Here is an 18,750-nt window from a genome sequence, read left to right as displayed (position 1 = left end):
TCCCAAGTTCCTTTTAGGTGATTATATTTAACCTCCTTAACAATGCAGGAATCCAATTTGCAGATGAGGCACTGTGATCTGAGACGCTGTGTGCCTTCCTGAAATAGCCCAGTAAGGGGTACAATGCAGAACAGAATAGAATTCTTTTGTCTCTATCTGGCATGCCTGCCCAGGCTTCATGTATTTATCATTTTACAGTGTCTTCTATCCTGAGGGAAAATCCTCAGTTTTTGTAAATGACTAACTTAATGTCTCATCAATGAAAAAATATAGAACTACAAATATTACTTTCTCTACCTCTTTTTCTGAGGTCGGCTGTTGCACAGATTCAAGAGATTCATACCGGAGGGCATACATCATCATAGTAAAATTAGTGTCTTTGTCTGAAGTTCATTTCACTAACTAAATAGCCAGGCGTATAAAGCTCACATTATTACAGAAGGGGAAAAATGCAGCTGCTGACAGGATCGCTAAGAGCAACAAACACCAGGAAAATCTCAAAAAACCACTTTTTTCTTAACCGTATTTTTGCTGACTATTTTCTCCACAGCCTTGGAAACTTGTTTTCACCTCCATTCCTTTCCAAAAAAAGAATTTTACCCCGGGGGAGAAAAAAAAATTAAGACCTCAACACCAAGTACAAATTGCTCATTTAAAGAACAGGCATGAAGGATGTGGGGGCTTTTCTTCCTTAAAAGCTCATCACTCTGTAGAAAGAATCTGAATGCTGTCCTGATTCTTCTTGAGCAATGGAGCAGTTTTTTGGTTTTGTGTGAGTTAATTTTAATTAAAAAAAAAAAAAAAAAAAAAAAGCACCATTCTTGAGAAGCTGTTGCTATGAGACTTCCTGGGCCACAACAGATGGCCACAAGAACAGTTCTCAGGCCTGAGCTCCGAGCTCTGAGGCCTCCACTCAGGCATACCATTAACATTCCTGAAATACCTTCGGAGGCAATGTAGGCCAGCCACCTTCAGACGGCTCACCCGCAGCTGGCCTCCCTGGTCAAGGGGCCAGGGTTGAAATTTGTTATAAATGAAATGATCGGGTCTTTCCAGGAAAAAGCCAGAGGTGAGAGGATGCTGTTCTCAATTTAGGCTTCAGGAAAACTTTACCAGCAACCCACTGGAGTTTTGAGTTGTTCAGGTGAGCACATGCCCAATTCATTTCATTGTTTTAATGCTCTTTCAGTCACAGAGTCATCTGGTTAAGAGAACCAGCATATTTTTGGCCTGAAGCATTTTAGTGCCCACAGAGAACTGCTCAGGGAAAGGTTTAAGGATCCCTGATTTCCCTTTTGACAGAAAGACAAAAACAAAAGGAAAACCGCATGGTATTTGAGGTTCTAATTTCTCACTAACTTCTTGGTAGTGTTGGACAAATTCTTCCACTTCATTCTTTTTCTCTCTCTCTTCCAAACTAGGATAATGATATATGACCTACCTCAGATGGAAGAACTAGTGATCCACAATTAATAAACAACTGAGAAATAATTGCATAAATATCAGGTCACTAAGACCGGGCCTCCACTGCTGTGAGAGTAAAGATAAGGGAAGAACTTGGAGATTCCCTTCAGAGGCTGATTGCTGGGACCCCCGCCCCTGGAGGGCTGATGGGCAATGCTGAACACCGGGTTTAGTGGGCGGAGTCTACTGGTAGCTCTACTGCTTACTAGGGAGCTTTGGTACTTGGAAAAAAAATCAAGTGTTTCTGAGCAGCCATAGCTTCCCAGGGTGGGGCTCATTTACATTCCAACACCAGAGTTTTTGCTTTAAAGCCAGGCTTCCAATGCAGAAGCGAAGTCCTCCTTCAGTGACTGATGCCAGGAGTCTCTTTTTCTGTTTTTTGAGACGGAGTTTCACTCTTACCACCCAGGCTGGAGTGCAATGACACAATCTCGGCTCACTGCAACCTCCACCTTCTGGGTTCAAGCGATTCTCCTGCCTCAGCCTCCTGAGTGACTGGGATTACAGGCATGCACCACCACGCCCAGCTAATTTTGTATTTTTAGTAGAGACGGGGTTTCTCCATGTTGGTCAGGCTGGTCTCAAACTCCTGACCTCAGGTCTTGGCCTCCCAAAGTGCTGGGATTACGGGCATGAGCCACCATGCCCGGCTAGGAGTCTCTTGATCACTTGTGGAACATCAGTCATTCTATCAGTTTCGGTTCACACAAGTTTGTTAAGAGCTTTTATGTCAACGACATCAGATGATATGCCACCAATACCGCTCTGCAGCTATCATTTGGGTTTCATTTTTAAACCAGTCAGTCGAACTAAGAAGCAAAATGGTGTGAGACAGCTTAGCTTCATGCCTTCCAAAATCATCCATTTGTCCGAAAGCATACCTTACCACCTGTCACCAAAATGTGATCATTAAGACTGCTGGGGGTTTTTTGGTTTATTTTTTGTTTTCTAACAAACATGCCTTTTAGGGGTTTGGCCTAACAAGGAGTGCTACCTTTTCCCTATTAACCAGTGACATTTTAATGAGGTCATCTATGGAGGGGTGCAGGTGAGGAAGCTGTTTCTTTTCCCATGTGTCTAGGGCTACCCAAACTCAGCTTGCTTGTCTATTCCCTATGACCAGAGCACATTGAGCTAAGGGAGGTCTTCACCCAGCTGTTCAGCTTCTGAACTCACAGGTCTCTCCAACCCCAGGAAAAGTCAGGGGCCAAGGCTGGACACTGTGGGGAGAAGAAGAGGGGAGAGACAGAAACAGAGAGAGGAAGGTGTCTGAAGTTTGCAGCCTTCCATTTGCAGAGCTGAACCTTCCAAGCAGAGCCAATGGGGTGCACAGTGTGTGTCTGGGAGGGGGAGGCTGCGTGGCTTTCTTGTGCCCCATTGTGTGTTGTGCTGTCCACAGCACCAGTAGGGACCCTCACCAGACAGCAGTCCGGAAGCCTGGCAGGCATTCCACGGTTCCCGGAAGGAGGCTTTTAAAAATGGTCAGTCAGGAAACAATAAACTTAAGACACTTAATCCCCTTGCCCTCCAATCTAACTCTCTAATGGTATTGTTCTTGGAATAAAATATCTATTTATCAGAGTTATTAATGAATGTGTTACATTACATATTTGGAGTCCCCTGGTACTCTGTAGACACGAACAAGGGCTTTCTACACTCTTAATATGAAACGTGGGGTTTGTGACTTTGTTTACTTTTTAAGTATTGTTAAGTTTTTCATCCCGCTCTCTCCCTTTCTGTACCTTTTTAGGATACTGGGGTTTTTATGGAAGACAATGATTAGGGCTAACATTAGGGTATAAGATTAGGGTATTTATCCATCTCCATACAAAAAATGACTTATCCTTAACTCAGGAAATTACCTTTGATTTACATATATTCTCTAGGTTGTAATTCATAAGCAAAGGTAGATTTTTAAAATATAAACCGGTGCTAAATGTTTAATATCTATTTAGCTTTCCGATGTTCATTTCTGTTTAACTCCTTCAACCTTTATAAATTCGCTTTTTCTCTACCTACCTATGGATCTATATTTTAAAATCACTTGCATATACATTATATTTTTAAGTGATTGCTATAGACTTGTGTGATGATCATATTTCATCTGCTGAGTAATGTCATTTCTGGTGCTTTTATTCATCAAAACAGTACTTTTTATATTTATATTAAATGTTACTAATGTGTTATCTTAGTAGAGGAAAATGTTTTTATGAAGACACTTTAGCTAACCGCTGAAAAAAATGGAAAACTCCAACTGGCTGTAGCCATTGGAAGAAAAAAACACATTCGAGGATGATTAACACAGATTTTGAATGACCTGTTTGCCCCATTGCTGTTTATCACTTGAACAGAATCACTGAGAACTGGTAAACACCTTCCTTTCATGAAGGTGTTTACATCCTTGAAATTAATGAGGTGGGAAAAGTAGTCTCAGAACCTCTTTAGATTTATAAAGAGAACTTTACCCATTTTCAGAATTTTTCAATGAAAAAACAATTTTAATCCAAGGGAAAATTACTTTCCTTCCTATCACAACAAAACAGGGTGAAAACACTAGTCCCAAACCACCAGTCTTTTATCCATCTTCAACTATTAAATCCTCAAGTTACAAATATGGTGACAGCAACCCCAAAGACAGGATGGTCCCTGAAGTATGTGTCAATTGATTCACAGTAAAATGAAATCAGAGCACAGTTTAGGCTTAATCAGAATCACACAGAATTACATTCCTAAGCATCTCAACTGTTGCTTAAATGTAGGTGCTTGTATTTATAATTCGACCTGCTCTGAAACGTAAAGGATGAGAAGAGTGAGCCCACCAATCAATACAATCCAGTTTTGCTGTTGAAGTGCAATTCATTGATTCACCCATGTTGAGCAAGCCTAAAAAAGAAAAGCTGCCTTCATATCCAAACGAGAAAGTTAAAGATAGTTTTAAAAATAAGTTAAAATTAGGCTATAAATTCTGAGATTGCATGATTGGAGGGAGCCAAGATATTTGGGCTGACTTGGTATTATTATACAAGTTAGCATATATATTTGTTGGCCTTAACTAAAAGTTACTTTACTCTGTTATCACTTGAGCTTCTCATCAAATACGAAAATGTGCCCGTTGCCTGAGAGGACTAGAGTCATTTGTCAAGCTCTCTCCTCCCCATGTACGTCTTTATTTATTCTTTTATATTATTTTGTCAGCATATCTGTTAGCCCAAAACCTTGGTGATTTCATCATAAAGGCCTAACTTGAACAACTTCCCTAGCTATCTTTAGTTTATCTTCCCAATACTGGCATTTCTGCCAACATCGACGGAGAAATAATGTCATCGAGAAATCGCTGGTTTAAAATGGACTTACCTTAAGGAAGTCTATGCCCAGGCAGGTTCATTGTCCTCAGTTATCTGTTGGACATTTCTGTCTTGCGTGACACTGGGCCAAGGCTGGCCCATCTCGGGAGCTTGGTGGCTTGGGGGAGGTGGCCTAGAGGCACGGTTCTGGCCCAGGAAGGATCTGCAGGAGCCAGCCCGAGGAAGGCAGAGCTGAGACACAGGTGTCTGACACCACAGACGCACCTCCGCTGGTAACCTGGGCTGCCCTGATTAGCCAAGCACAAAAGGCAGTTTGAATGACTGCCTCCTCCCGGCCAATCGCCGGCCGCCTGCCTGACAGGAGCAGGCCCGCTGATGTAAGGGGAAGTGCACTCGGCCAGAACCTGAGAACCGGTTTCCACCGCGCTGGCACTCCGGCTCCGGCGTGCATTCCCGCCGCCACTCGCAGGAGCTGCTTGTCGGGCTGTGGTGTCCTGCCCGTCCCCAACAAGTGTCGTTCTAGGGTCCTCTGACTCAGAAACACGACGTGCTGTGAAGACCATTAAAGCGAAGGTAAAGAAGAACACAGCGTCGGCAGCTTTATCTGCCCTTCCTCCCAGCCCTTGCCAGTCGGGTTTCTTTGTCGCTAATTAAGTTCAATTTTTAATTAGCTATGGTTTTTGCAAGCAACAGTTTCTTGCAGACGCTGGGAGAAGAGGCAGGAGCAATAAAGAAAGATCTTTCTACAGTCATTGTTCTCAACAATGAAATTCAGTATTATAAAAATCACAGACATAAAAATAGATCATTTATAATAAAGATGCTGCTCATAAAAAGACAAAACAACAACACCACATTGCATCTTAGAATTCAGCACAATGGGGTGCGATGCAGCCTGCCTTTGTAGATGAAATCATAACAGGTTTCCTAAACTCCATCCAGTTAGAGACTTTACTTAAATCTATCATCTGAGGCCCTGAAACCGCAATCCTTCGCAGCTGTATGGATAAGTAGTGCTTGATTCAAGTTTGGTATTTGCCCCAGACTGTAGGGGTCAGCTTAACAGTAACCATAGACACAAAGAGAGAGAGAAATGGCACACACAGAAAGAAAATGGGACTCCAAGAGTGTCTGAGTTTATGGGTATGTAAATGTATTTTCCTTAGAGCCATCATGATGGGAAAAAAAATTATAAAATACACAGACAACTTCTAAATTTCCTTGTGAAAGCATTGGAACAAGATTTGCAGGTTATTTTTAGGCATAGAAAGAAGAAAAAAAGAAAGCATGCCGCCCTCCCCACACACACAGAATTCTGAACTCACAGTGGCATTATTTTCTACAAGCAGTAGTAATCATTCCAGACACCGAGAAAGTCTGAAGCATCCTCAAGGTTATCATTGCATTTCAATGGTGATACTAATTTTATTGAAAGATTGTTCCTGTATTAACTGGAAAGTCTGTCGCTCCAGAATGTTCCACTTGAGTTGCAGAGTTATTTATATCTCTATAATGTGAAATATAAGGAAATGAAATTGAGGCAAATGTGGGATAGGAATGGGGTGGGGTACAGAAACATCTTTCAAAAGAAGAGAAGCCTCCCACTAGATCTGGCATCATAGATGCATTCGTTCAAAAGTAGCCTCCTTTTTTCTTAGGAAAGCACAGTTCTTATCCCAGCTTTATGTTTTCCTCTCCCCACCACGCAACTTCCCCAAAACATCACAACAGAGTGGAATTTCCTTCCATCATAGGCTACTCCCAGCAAGCCAGAGTTCAAGAGCAGCCAGGCCATGCAATTCATTTTGAATATGTCAAATTTAATAACCTCCTGCTGCGGACCAGACCTCATCTCTACTATGCGGAATGATGAATGGTCATGTTTGACGTTTGTTTATCACAATCAGTTGGCTAGTATGGGAACGCCATTTCCGAAAACAGCAGAACATTCCCAGTAGTTTACAGGAGCCAGGAGTGGACTCATTCGTGTCACCAGTCACTTCCTCATAGTCCAGTTCTGTCCAATTTAAGCTCACTTCAAATCTACCTCTGCTCCAGATTTTCTGTGACAACATCCTCAACATTTTGTTGGCTCCGGGAACCATGTATATTGCATACACAGTCCTCATGGATGCTATGTTACAGTAAAAGAAATCTGTGTGACTTTTTTTTTTTTTTTTTGAGATGGAGTCTTGCTCTGTTGCCAGGCTGGAGTGCAGTGGCGCAATCTCAGCTCACTGCAACCTCTGCCTCCTGGATACAAGAGATTCTCCTGCCTCCACCTCCCAAGTAGCTGGAATTACAGGCATGTGCCACCACGCCCGGCTAATTTTTGTATTTTTTTAAGTAGAAATGGAGTTTCACCATGTTGGCTAGACTGGTTTTGAACTCCTGACCTCAGGTGATCTGCCTGCCTGGGCTTCCTAAAGTGCTAGGATTATAGGTGCGAGCCACCGCACCCAGCCTCTATGTCACTCTTTAGGGAAATTAAACAAGTAAAAGTTAAAAGCAATTAAAGCACCTGTCCTTTCACAAATTATGAGATGAATAAGGAAAGCATTGCTATTTACAAAGAATGGATGCCTATTAATAATATTAGATTGAATGATATGAAATTGCCAAATTGCCAATATTTGATAATTTTTGGTCCACTACAACAGAAATTTCATGTGGTTCCAACCCACAGTTGGCCCATAGTTAGTAGTTACTACGTGTCAGTAGTTACCATGTTACGTTCTCTAATCATCACCACAATTCTATAAGGTAAATATTATAATTATTACTCCAACTTTACAGATGTGGAAACTGAGGCTTCGAGAAATTAAGTAACTTGTTGAAGATTTTACAGCCAGCAAGCAGCAGATCTGGAATGCACACCCAAGCAATCTGACTGCAGAGCCCACGCTTTGAACCACCACCCTCTGAGATAAAGGCTTTGAATTCACCAGCTTTGTGATTGCAGGCAAATTATTCAGCTTTTCCAAGCGTCAGTTTTCTATCCTCTGAAATGGGTACCTATCTGATGTGAGGACTGAAGGTGATGCTATGAAAAAGCACTTAGCATAGTGCTTGGTCTACAGGAAGAACTCCAGTGTTACCCAGTCGTGGTGGTATGGGCTGGATTATCGCTCTTCCTACCTTCATCATGACCTGAGGTGAGAGCATAGCGCATGACCTTTCACCCTTGGGTGGTTGGGTGGCCACTCATGGACAGAAGGATGGTGAGGTCTGGGGTCCTCAAGTCTGGAGATTATGCCGTCCTGAGTCAGTGCAGACTACTCTGGTGCATAGGATGTTCTTTACACTGGAATGTGCACCAGCTCCTCTCATTTAGAAGGAAGACCGTCCACACCATGCTGCTCCCCCAGCCCAGTAAGATCTGCCCACAGCCCTATCTTGTATTTCCTCCTTTCTCCACATCTGAGTTCTAGAGAGCATTCAGACTCAGCTGTGATCAAAAACAAACGCATCTGTTCCTCATGTGGAATGCTTTCACAAACATCTTGACTTGTCACTTTCTCCCTTCCCAGATTCTTTGGCGATCAGTTGCAGAGGGTTAGGCCATTCTTGTTGGAAGAAGTAATGATGATCTAATCTGGAAGCAGTGCTGTAGACCCTGCTGTACACTGGACCAGAAGGGAGGGGACTTTGCTTTCCCTTCTGGCTCCGCCACTGATTAGCACGTGACCTTGAACACGTTACTTATTGTCTAAGGCTCTGTTCGTCGTCCTTGGAGGAGGCCCCTGGTCCAGAACATCACTCAGTGTCTTCCTAGTCTTAATATTTGTGGTGAAGAGAGGATAAAAAGGAATATACTAGATGAGTGTTTGAATATGGTGCTTTTATTTTTTTCTCTCAAAGCTCATCTACTCAAGCACATCCTGTTTTCTCCTAATTACCATTTTATAAGCCTAAGGCAGGAGAGTTTTATGTTACTCTCTTGATGAACTGCAGACCAAGATGAATAGCCTTGATTTCTGAACACCAGATTTCCACTGGTATTTTTCCTTAATGATTTGCACATGTCCTTGCGAGGTGCTTGTTTGGGATTAGAGATGAAGTTCCATGGTGGGAAAGCTGCACAAAATAATGAAGACTGATTTCTTTGCTCATTTTGATTTTTTTTTCTGTGTCTGTCCGTAACAGTGAAACTATTCTCTAGGTGTTGTAAGGTAGATTGACTTTCTGTGTAAGGCAGGTTTAAATGTGCCTGTAGGGCACAGGCATTTAAACTCCCAGGAGGAACTTAGGAAATTTATGAATGGGGGAGATAGAAACAGCCTCTTGAACTCTTGGTCTGGTTTTCTTTTCCAAGAGCACTCACCAACTTCTAACACACTGTTTCATTTACATATGTATTGTGTTTGTTATTTATTGCTTCTGCTCACAAGAATGTCAACTCTATGAGACAGAGGTGTTTGATTTTTATCATGGCTGAGTCCCAAACACCTAGAGCAATGGCTGGCATTTATTAGGTGCTTAATAAATCAGCTTTACAAAATATGCAAAAGATTCAGGTAGAACAGGTGTCCTGTACATCTAACTTTTGGAAGTCACACTGCATCTTTAGAAGGAAGAGGGATTGTAGAATAAATCTCAATGGCGAGGGTAGAGACCAGGTCCAAGATGATGATGATGTGTTAGACAGTAAATGAACTTTTGTGGGGTTCACGATTAGTTTAGCCCAACTCTGCAAATTCCCACATACAGGTTTCAGGCTGAAAGAAAACTGGGCAGTGAGCCTAGATAGAAACTCAATAAGCTCAGTTTCTCCCTTCTAGCCCATTTTCATTTAATTTCCTGGGAAATTGTATTTGTTGAACTCCAAGTATGTCTGAAAGAGTCAGATCCTTGAAAACGCTGTAAGGGAAGCAGACACACAGCAGCTGAGCCCAATGCTCATTTTGCACTCAGGCAATCATTTTTTATCCCAGTCTGATGACACCCTAACTTTAACAAGTTTGATGAGATAATGGCTCCAGGCTTCTTAGTATCATAAAAGATGTCAGTTAAGTCCAAAGTATTATTATACAATACCTGTCCGGTATAATAACTGTAGGACATAAACCACTTATGATATAAAAAAGGCACACAAATGAAAATGACTGGCATTACAGATGAGAATCAACACATTTTTTCAATTTAATTCTGCTTCTATTCTGCTGGCCTAAAGTAATCATATCCCCCTGTTCTTATTTCTCTCTTTCCATATTCTTTAATTCTTTGGGGAAACCAAGGTATTTCTTCACAAGAATGTTACTGGCCAGAAAGTAGCAATTAAAGGCATTGAACTCAATCATCCCTTCAAAGTCCCAACATCCCAGACAGTGAAAACCAAGTTACCATTTAGTGCTAAGAATAGGAGGTAAAGGAGTTACATTTGGGTTCACAATTCATTCTTAGGAATGAAAAAAACCTCTTGGAGAAAAAGCATTGTGGAACACAAACTATAGCATTATTAATGATTCATTTCAATCTCTGGGACAATTACACAGCTAATATAAAGAATAAATAAGGTGGAAAGGTAGAAGCACGTATCAGTTACATTTATATAATTACATATGTACTTAGTAGAGTACATATGTAATGTTTACTAGGCATCAGGCAGGATACTAAGTACTTTACATATTTTAACTCTCTCAACCATCCCACAAGGGAGGTACTATTATTATCACCATTTCCCAGGTGGAGAATCTCAAGCACAGAGAGATTAAAAACTTGCCCAAGATCGGCCAGGCGCAGTGGCTCATGCCTGTAATCCCAGCACTTTGGGAGGCCGAGGCTGGCAGATCACCTGAGGTCGGTGTTTGAGACCAGCCTGACCAACATGGAGAAACCCCATCTCTACTAAAAATACAAAATTAGCCAGGTGTGGTGGCACATGCCTGTATTCCCAGCTACTGGGAAGGCTGAGGCAGAGGTTGCAGTGAGCCAAGACCACACCATTGCACTCCAGCCTGGGCAACAAGAGTGAAACTCCATCTCAAAAAAAAAACAAAACAAAACAAAACAAAAAAAACTTGCCCAAGGTCACAAAATTAACAAGTGGTAGTAACAGGATTTGAAGCCAGGTAACCTGATTTCAAGTCATATGCTCTTAAACACTACTGCACATATTGGATTTACTGCAACTTCGGAATGGGACATAGACGGCATGTATGATGCTTAGCAGCTTTGGGTATTTTTCCGGGTAGCAGAATTCTCCTTAGTGAGGATATGCCACACCTTCCCCAGCCAGGTATCAGCAGAGGGGATCAGTTGAATGGCGCCAGCCAGCAGTAACGAGAGAGGTTGTCAAGCAATTAGCCTGATGATAATTTGGTATAATAAAACCTGCTTCAAATCATGATTTAAACTGACAGTGAGGAGAACATTTTTCCTTTCACTTTCATAACTCTGCATCTTGTGCTATAGTAGAAAAGGATGGTTTGAATCACAGTGGGACTACCAAACCCATTTGCCATGAAAAGAAATGTGACAGGAGATATGTACAAACAAGTAGTCAGCACATGATGCAGGGTTTTTCATTCACTCAACAAGCATTTCATGAGTGCTTGCCATGGACTGGAGAGATCAAAGAGAGTAAGACACAATGATTCCCTCCCCCGGTTTAGGATTAAAAATCATCAACCAGTTCTCCATTGGAAAAGACAGCTTTGTCAGTTGGCTGGAGATGAAGAAGATAACTGGCCCACCAGTGGTAGCGCTACCAGGCTGGCAAACTCAAATGCTGACTAGACCAGGCAGGTGGAGTAAATGAGCAAAGCAACAGGTGTAGGATCACAGGAAACAGTGGAGCCCCAAGGCAAACTGGAAAGAGAATGCCTCATTAGACGTGGGTGCGTGCAGCTCCAGCTCACTGCTGCCAGATCGTCTGACTTCTCCACAAGCCAGAAATCCAGATTATGCAAAACTTCCAGATTTTTAATGTGGATTAAACAAACATCTGTAGATCAAGTACTTGTGTAAGTGTGTTTATTTATTTACTTTTTGAGACACTCTGTTGCCCAGGCTGGAGTGCAGTGGCATGACCACGACTCATGCAGCCTTGACCTCCCGGGCTGAAGCAATCCTCCCACCCCAACTTCCTGAGGAGCTGGGACCACAGGCAAGCACCACCACACCCAGCTAATTTTTTTTTTAATTTTTAAAAATTTTTTGTAAAGTCAGGGTCTCATTATGTAGCCAGGGCTGGTCTCAAACTGCCAAATTGCTGGGATTACAGGCGTGAGCCACCATGCCCAGCCAGATGTCATTTTTTAATTCTCACAAAAAACTTTATTAAATTCAGTGAGACTTGTTAAAAATAAAATCAACTTGCTTTAATGGTGGATTTGGTATGGGTAGGTCTTGTGATCCTTATGAAATCATTTAAAAATTTTTATTAAAGTGTAACATACACAGAATGGATAAAGTGTACTAATCTATGTAAAGGGTAAAAATGATATAGAACATTTCTAACACCCACAAAAGGTTCCATCAAGACCTTTCCAGCTAATTCCAGACTTTCCAGCCCACCTTGGGTCTACATCATAAATGAGCTTTGCCTGTTGTTGTCTCGTTCAAATCTTAATTATGAGAAACTGATAACAGATAGAGTTGCATCAGGTCTGAAAGAAATAAAACTGTGTTCAAATAAATAAGGTACAACCAAAAAGAGTGATGGTAAACTCAACAACCCCATGCAGTTCACAAAGTTAGCCGAGAGCTCTGGTGATTACTGCCTTCACACACCTGTTCTGTCTGATAACCACCATCTCTTGTGCGGTTACCATATGCCAAGTACCTGCTTGTCACTCTGCATAGAGGATCTCATGTAAGTATCACAAAACCCCCTGAGATACAAATTTAGATAAAGTTTCTTCCAACTGTATAGCTAAAGGAAACTGAGCCTGTAATAAGTTATGAGGCTAGATTCACACAGCCAATAAGTGAAAAGTCCAGATTCAAAGGCAGGGCTACTCCAAAGTTCAAGTACCTTTCCATTGCGCTACATAGCCTCCCCATAAAATTAGGGGTGTGTTTTCTTAGCTCTTCCACAATGATAAACTTCTTTTCTTAACCAGGAGCATAATAAACCTTATTTAATTTAGAATCTAAATTCTGAATGATTTACATTATAAGGATTGGTAGAGGTGTGGGTTATTAAAAGATGACATTACCTAGGTACTTAAAAAAAAACTTAATGAACACAGTAAAAAGAAGAGGGAGAAAATATATCACCATCTTTTATTAACATAGGTATTATCTACCTTTATTTACCTAAACCAATTTCCTGGGGCTTATGGAAACATTGTCTTATATGAATATAGTTTTGAGAAAGGTGGCAGAATTTGATGTTTAAAGATTCTTCTCCCTCTCAGAAAATGTACGAAGCACGGCAATAGAATTAGAACAGTGGTGGCTGTAGATTTTCTTATAAGAGGGGCTAAATGTTGGCAACTGGATTGTGAAGGAGTTATAGGGGACTTGTCTTGAAGCTGTGCTATGCATAATAAGTTCAGATTTTACCTAGACTGGAGCATTTTTCTAAAGATTCTTTAATTCATCCTTTAACAAGATTGAGAAACATGAATTGTTATTTTAAAGAATATTATTTTATTGGGTAGGCAAATAAAATAGGAGGTGGAGGTATTGTTCTAAAGCCTCACCATCTGCCAATACCAGTCCCTCTCCTTTATTGCTGCCTCTGGGGAGGCTGGAACTATTCACCTGATGCCAAATGATTGGAAGAACAGGGCAATGAAGGGACTTAGAAAAATTCCTAGTTAACCAATGTACTGTTGACAACGGTACACAGTAAACAGTAAACAATCAGACCCTCTCCAGCACCTCATCCCTTTGGTGCATGGGGAGAAGCTGATTTGCCAATATTTTTAATGTAGAAAGATATAGACCACTAGGAATTAATTTACACAGAGGGCTTTTTAGCCTGTGATATGCAAAAATTTCAAGTATAGATTATCTTTTATTTCAACAGACACACTGACACCAATTTCCCTTTTGGAATGCTAGAGTCAGATCTATTTGACCAGCTCCTTCTTATACTTTAGGTAGATTAGAAATTCAGTTAAGGTTTGGTGAAATACTCATGTTTACCAGGAGCATCTGTTCCAGTATTCAGTTCTGAACCCTAACCTCTGGGATTACATTCAATGGATAATCAGCTGAGTTGGTCATGTCACCATTCATCAAATTAATACCTATGGCTTCAACTGTTTTTAACTCAGGTTTTATTTTTGCTTTAATCACCAAAGTCCTTTATTTTTATTTTTAAAAATTTAATTGTGATAAAATACTTATAACAAAATTTACCATCTTACCCATTTTTTATTTTAACATTTAATGTTTAATTTTTGTGGTTATAAAGTAGGTGTATACCTTTATGGGGTACATGAGATGTTTTGATACAGGCAGGCAATGCATAATAATCACATCAATGAAGAATGGGGTATCCATCTCCTCAAGCCTTCATCCTTTGCGTTACAAACTATCCAGTTACATGATTTTAGTTATTTTTAAATGCACAATTACATTTTTATGGACTATAATCACCTTGTTGTGCTATCGAAGAGTAGGTCTTAGTCATCCTATCTTTTTGTATGCGTTAACCATCCCTACCTCCCCACCAGCCTCCCACTACCCTTCCCAGCTTCTGTAACCATCCTTCTACTCTCTATGTCCATGAGTTCCATCGTTTTGATTTTCAGATCCCACAAACAAGTGAGAATATGTGAAGTTTGTCTCTCTGTGCCTGGCTCATTTCACTTAACATAATGATCTCCAGTTTGATCCATGTTGTTGCAAATGACAGGATCTCATTTTTTTAATGGCTGAATAATATTCCATTGTGTGTAAGTACCACATTTTCTTTATCCATTCATCTGTTGATGGACACTTAAGTTGCTTCCAAATCTTAGCTATTGTAAAGAATGTTGCAACAAACACAGGAGTCCAGATACCTCTTTGATGTACTGATTTCCTTTCTTTGGGGTATATACCCCACAGTGGGATTCTTGGATCATATGGTAGCTTTCTTTTTAGGTTTTTGAGAAACCTTGAACTGTTCTCCATAGTGGTTGTACTAATTTGCATTCCTACCAACACTGTACAAGGGTTCCCTTTTCTCCACATCCTCACTAGTATTTGTTACTGCCTGTCTTTTGGATATAAGTCATTTTAACGGGTGGGATGATATACTATCTCATTGTAGTTTAGATATGCATTTCTCTAATGATCAGTGATGTTGAGCATGTTTTCATATATGTTTGCCATTTATATGTCTTCTTTTGAGAAATGTCTATTCAGATATTTTGCCCATTTTTAAATCGGCTTATTAGATTTTTTCCTATAGAGTTGTTTGAGCTCCTTATATATTCTGGTTATTAATCCCTTGTCAGATGGGTCATTTGCAAATATTTTCTCCTATTCTGTGGGTTGTTCCTTGATTTCGTTGATTATTTCCTTTGCTGTGCAGAAGTTTTTTATTTTATTTATTTATTTATTTATTTTTGAAACAGAGTTTCACTCTTGTTGCCCAGGCTGGAGTGCAATGGCACGATCTCGGCTCACTGCAACCTCCGCCTCCCACATTCAAGCAATTCTCCTTCCTCAGTCTCCCGAGTAGCTGGGATTACAGGCATGCCCCACCATGCCCAGCTAGTTTTGTATTTTTAGTAGAGATGAGGTTTCTCCATGTGGGTCAGGCTGGTCTCAAACTCCCAGCCTCAGGTGATCTACCCACCTCAGCCTCCCAAAGTGCTGGGATTATAGGGGTGAGCCACTGCGCCCAGGGCAGAAGCTTTTTAACTTGATATGATCCCATTTGTCCATTTTGCTTTGGTTGTCTATGCTTGTGGGGTGTTATTCAAGAAATCTTTTCCCACTCCAATGTCCTGGAGTTTCCGCAGTGTTTTCTTTCAGTAGTTTCATAGTTTGAGGTCTTAGATTTAAGTCTTTAATCTTTTTTTTGAGATGGGGGTCTCAGTCTGTTGCCTAGGCTGGAGTACAGTGGTACAGTCTCGGCTCACTGCAACCTCTGCCTCACGGGTTCAAGCAATTCTCCTGCCTCAGTCTCCCAACTAGCTGGGATTACAGGTGCCCACTACCACACCTGGCTAATTTTCATATTTTTGGTAAAGATGGGGTTTCGTCATGTTGGCCAGGCTGGTCTCGAACTCCTGACCCCAAGTGATCTACCCTCATCAGCCTCCCAAAGTGCTGATGCAAAAGTAACTGATGTAAAAGTAACTGCAGTTTTTGTCATTACTTTTATTGGCAAACACTGCAATCACTTTTGCACCAACCTAATAGAAATGCTACTGATTTTGGTATGTTAATTTTGTATTCTGTGACATGACTGAATTTGTTTATCAGTTCTACTAGTTTTTGGTGGAGTCTTTAGGTTTTTCCAAATATAAGATCATATTATCTGCAAGTAAGAATAATTTGCCTTCTTCCTTTTTCAATTTGGATGCCCTTTATTTCTTTCTCTTCTCTGATTGCTCTAGCTAGGACTGCCAGTACTATGTTGAATACCAGTAGTGAAAGTGGGTAGCCTTGTTGTGTTTCAGATCTTAGAGGAAAGGCTTTCCATTTTTTCCCCATTCAGTATGACACTGGTTGTGGGTCTGTCATCTATGCCTTTTATTATGCTGAAGTATGTTCCTTCTATATCTCATTTTTTGAAGGACTTTTATCATGAAGGGATGTTTATCATGAAAGGATCAAATGCTTCTTCAGCTTCACTTGAAATGATCATATGATTTTGTTCTTCATTCTATTGAGATGATATATAGTATTGATTGATTTGTGTATGTTGAGCCATCCTTGCATCCCAGAGATAAATCCCACTTGGTTGTGATAAATGATCTTGTTGGTGTACTGTTGAATTTGGTTTGCTGGTATACCCGTTTTTTAAGGGTATACTTCAGTGGCATTACGTGTATTCCCATTTTTGTATATCCAAAGTCCAGAACTCTTTTAATCTTGCAAAGCTGAAACTCTGTACCTACTCAACAAAACTCCCTAATCTCCCCTCCCCCAACCTGTGGCAACTGCCATTCTACATTTTGTGTGTATGAATTTGACTACTCTGGGTACCTTATACAAGTGGAATCATTTATAGTATTTGTCTTTGTGACTGGCTTATTTCACTCAGCATAATGTCCTTAGGGTTCATCCATGTTGCAGCATATATCAGAATTTCCTTTGCTTTTAAGGCTATAAATTTCTTTTTTTAATCATAAAATGATTTGAGTTTATCTAGCTAATCAATCAATTAGATTAAGAGGGAGTATCCGGTCTGTCTAATAAGACTTTAGTCATGAAAAATGGTAAGAGAGGGGTTGGTAGACAGGGAGAGAGAAAATTTTCTGAAATATTTAATGCCATGGTTCTTTAGGGTGCATCAGAATCATGGGGAAGACTTGGTAAATCAGATTGCTAGGCTCAAACTCCAGAGTTCCCGATTCATTAGGCTTAGAGTAAGGCCTGGGAATTTGTATTTTCCAGAAGTTCCTGGGCATGATCACACTTTTGACAACCATTGTAACCTATCCAGGGTTAGGCCTAGAGGATTCTAATTGTCAAAATTTTTCCATAGTGCAAAGAAGATACCCCTCCCAACTAAGACAAGAAGCTTGGAGTTATAGAAGTAGGGAAGCACAGAGAAGAGTGAGAAATAGTGAGAAAACCCAGCCTCCAAGATCTCAACAACTTGTGGGAATGAGGGAAAAGATGGTGGCAAGTCAAGCTGTGAGGACCAAGTTCTGATTTCTCTTCCAGCCTCAGGGAGGAGAGGGCAAGTGTGTGAGCTAAGTAAGGAGAATGTCAAAGGGCTCAGGGAACCTTGGCTCCACTGCACCATTAGAGACCCTAGGAGAAGGTCACTGGAGTAGGTCTGGCCTGGCTCAATTTCAAGGTCTCTAGAGGTCCAGACAGAAGGAAGACTCTCAGACATCAGACAGCAACCAGCAGACTTGCAAGGAGGCAACTATGGTGGGGTGAGATGATCCTGGGATGGGCCCTGGGTCAGGAGTTGCTGGGATGAGAGTTTGGCAGATGCTAAGTTGTCTGAAGCTAAGGGGAGCTGAGCAGAGACTGAATCTGTAAGTGGGGGGGTTGCCAGCAATCCCAGGGGCATTGCCCAGGCCATGGCTGACCATGGATTTACCAGCTGCAGGATTCAGCGTTGGAGGCCAGCAGTGGCTGGGAAGGCTATGGACAGAGCCAAGGGACCAGGGGAGATGGTGCCAAAGACCTGCACTCACCACTGCTCCAAACCCCCAGACACTGTTTAGCAAGACAGTTGGGCAGTGGAGAAAAAAGATGACATCTGGGCAAGGGAGGATTTTATTTCAGACTGAGCCCTTTAAGGGACTATTCAAATGATTGGACCAGGTGAGCTTTTAACTTGGCTAGGAATAAAAATAATAATAATAATAATTATTATTATTATTATTATTATTGCCAACCAGCAGAAGTGGGTTTTTAAAGAAGACAAGGAACCTACATTTTTTCTATACATATATATTGTCCTGTGACTAGATTTGGTAGATAAAACTGGGTACCTATTTTGACTAAAATAAATTCATTCATTATCAGAAATTCAAATATAACAGGACATCTATATTAAGTGTTAAATCTGGCCTTGCTGTGCCTGTTGAGGGCAAGTAACAGATCTAAATCTCAATTTTATTGGGTTTCAAGCTTGTGTTCATATTTCTTTTCTTTTTTCTTTTTCTTTTTTTTTTTTTTTTTTGAGGCAGTGTCTTCCTGTCACCCAAGCTGGAGTGCAGTGGTGCCATCTCAGCTTACTGCAACCTCTCCTCTTGGGTTCAAGCAATTCTTCTGCCTCAGCCTCCCAAGCAGCTGGGACTACAGGTGTGTGCCACCATGCCCAGCTAAGTTTTTGTATTTTTAGTAGAGACAGGGTTTAACCATGTTGACCATGCTGGTCTTGAACTCCTGACCTCAAGTG

At 41.0% G+C, this 18,750-nt stretch overlaps 1 protein-coding gene across 5 annotated transcripts in view; it reads right to left on the bottom strand.

The window, feature by feature from the left end:
* LOC105477254 (shroom family member 3) overlaps window positions 1–18,750 on the bottom strand; it is a 356,760-nt gene that overhangs the window by 200,916 nt on the left and 137,094 nt on the right. For 2 of the 5 annotated variants that reach the window (XM_011733669.3, XM_011733667.3), the window contains exon 1: window positions 4,819–5,108. The exons of the other annotated variants lie outside the window; for them this stretch is intronic. The gene's annotated coding sequence lies outside the window, so the exon portion shown is untranslated. Of the gene's footprint in view, window positions 1–4,818; window positions 5,109–18,750 lie in introns of those variants that run through there. 5 annotated transcript variants of the gene reach the window in all.

Source organism: Macaca nemestrina, chromosome 3 (assembly GCF_043159975.1).
Source record: "Macaca nemestrina isolate mMacNem1 chromosome 3, mMacNem.hap1, whole genome shotgun sequence".
NCBI classification, from domain to species: Eukaryota; Metazoa; Chordata; class Mammalia; order Primates; family Cercopithecidae; genus Macaca; species Macaca nemestrina.
Note: the sequence above shows the minus strand (reverse complement) of the source record. Positions and strands in the feature narration are given on the sequence as shown.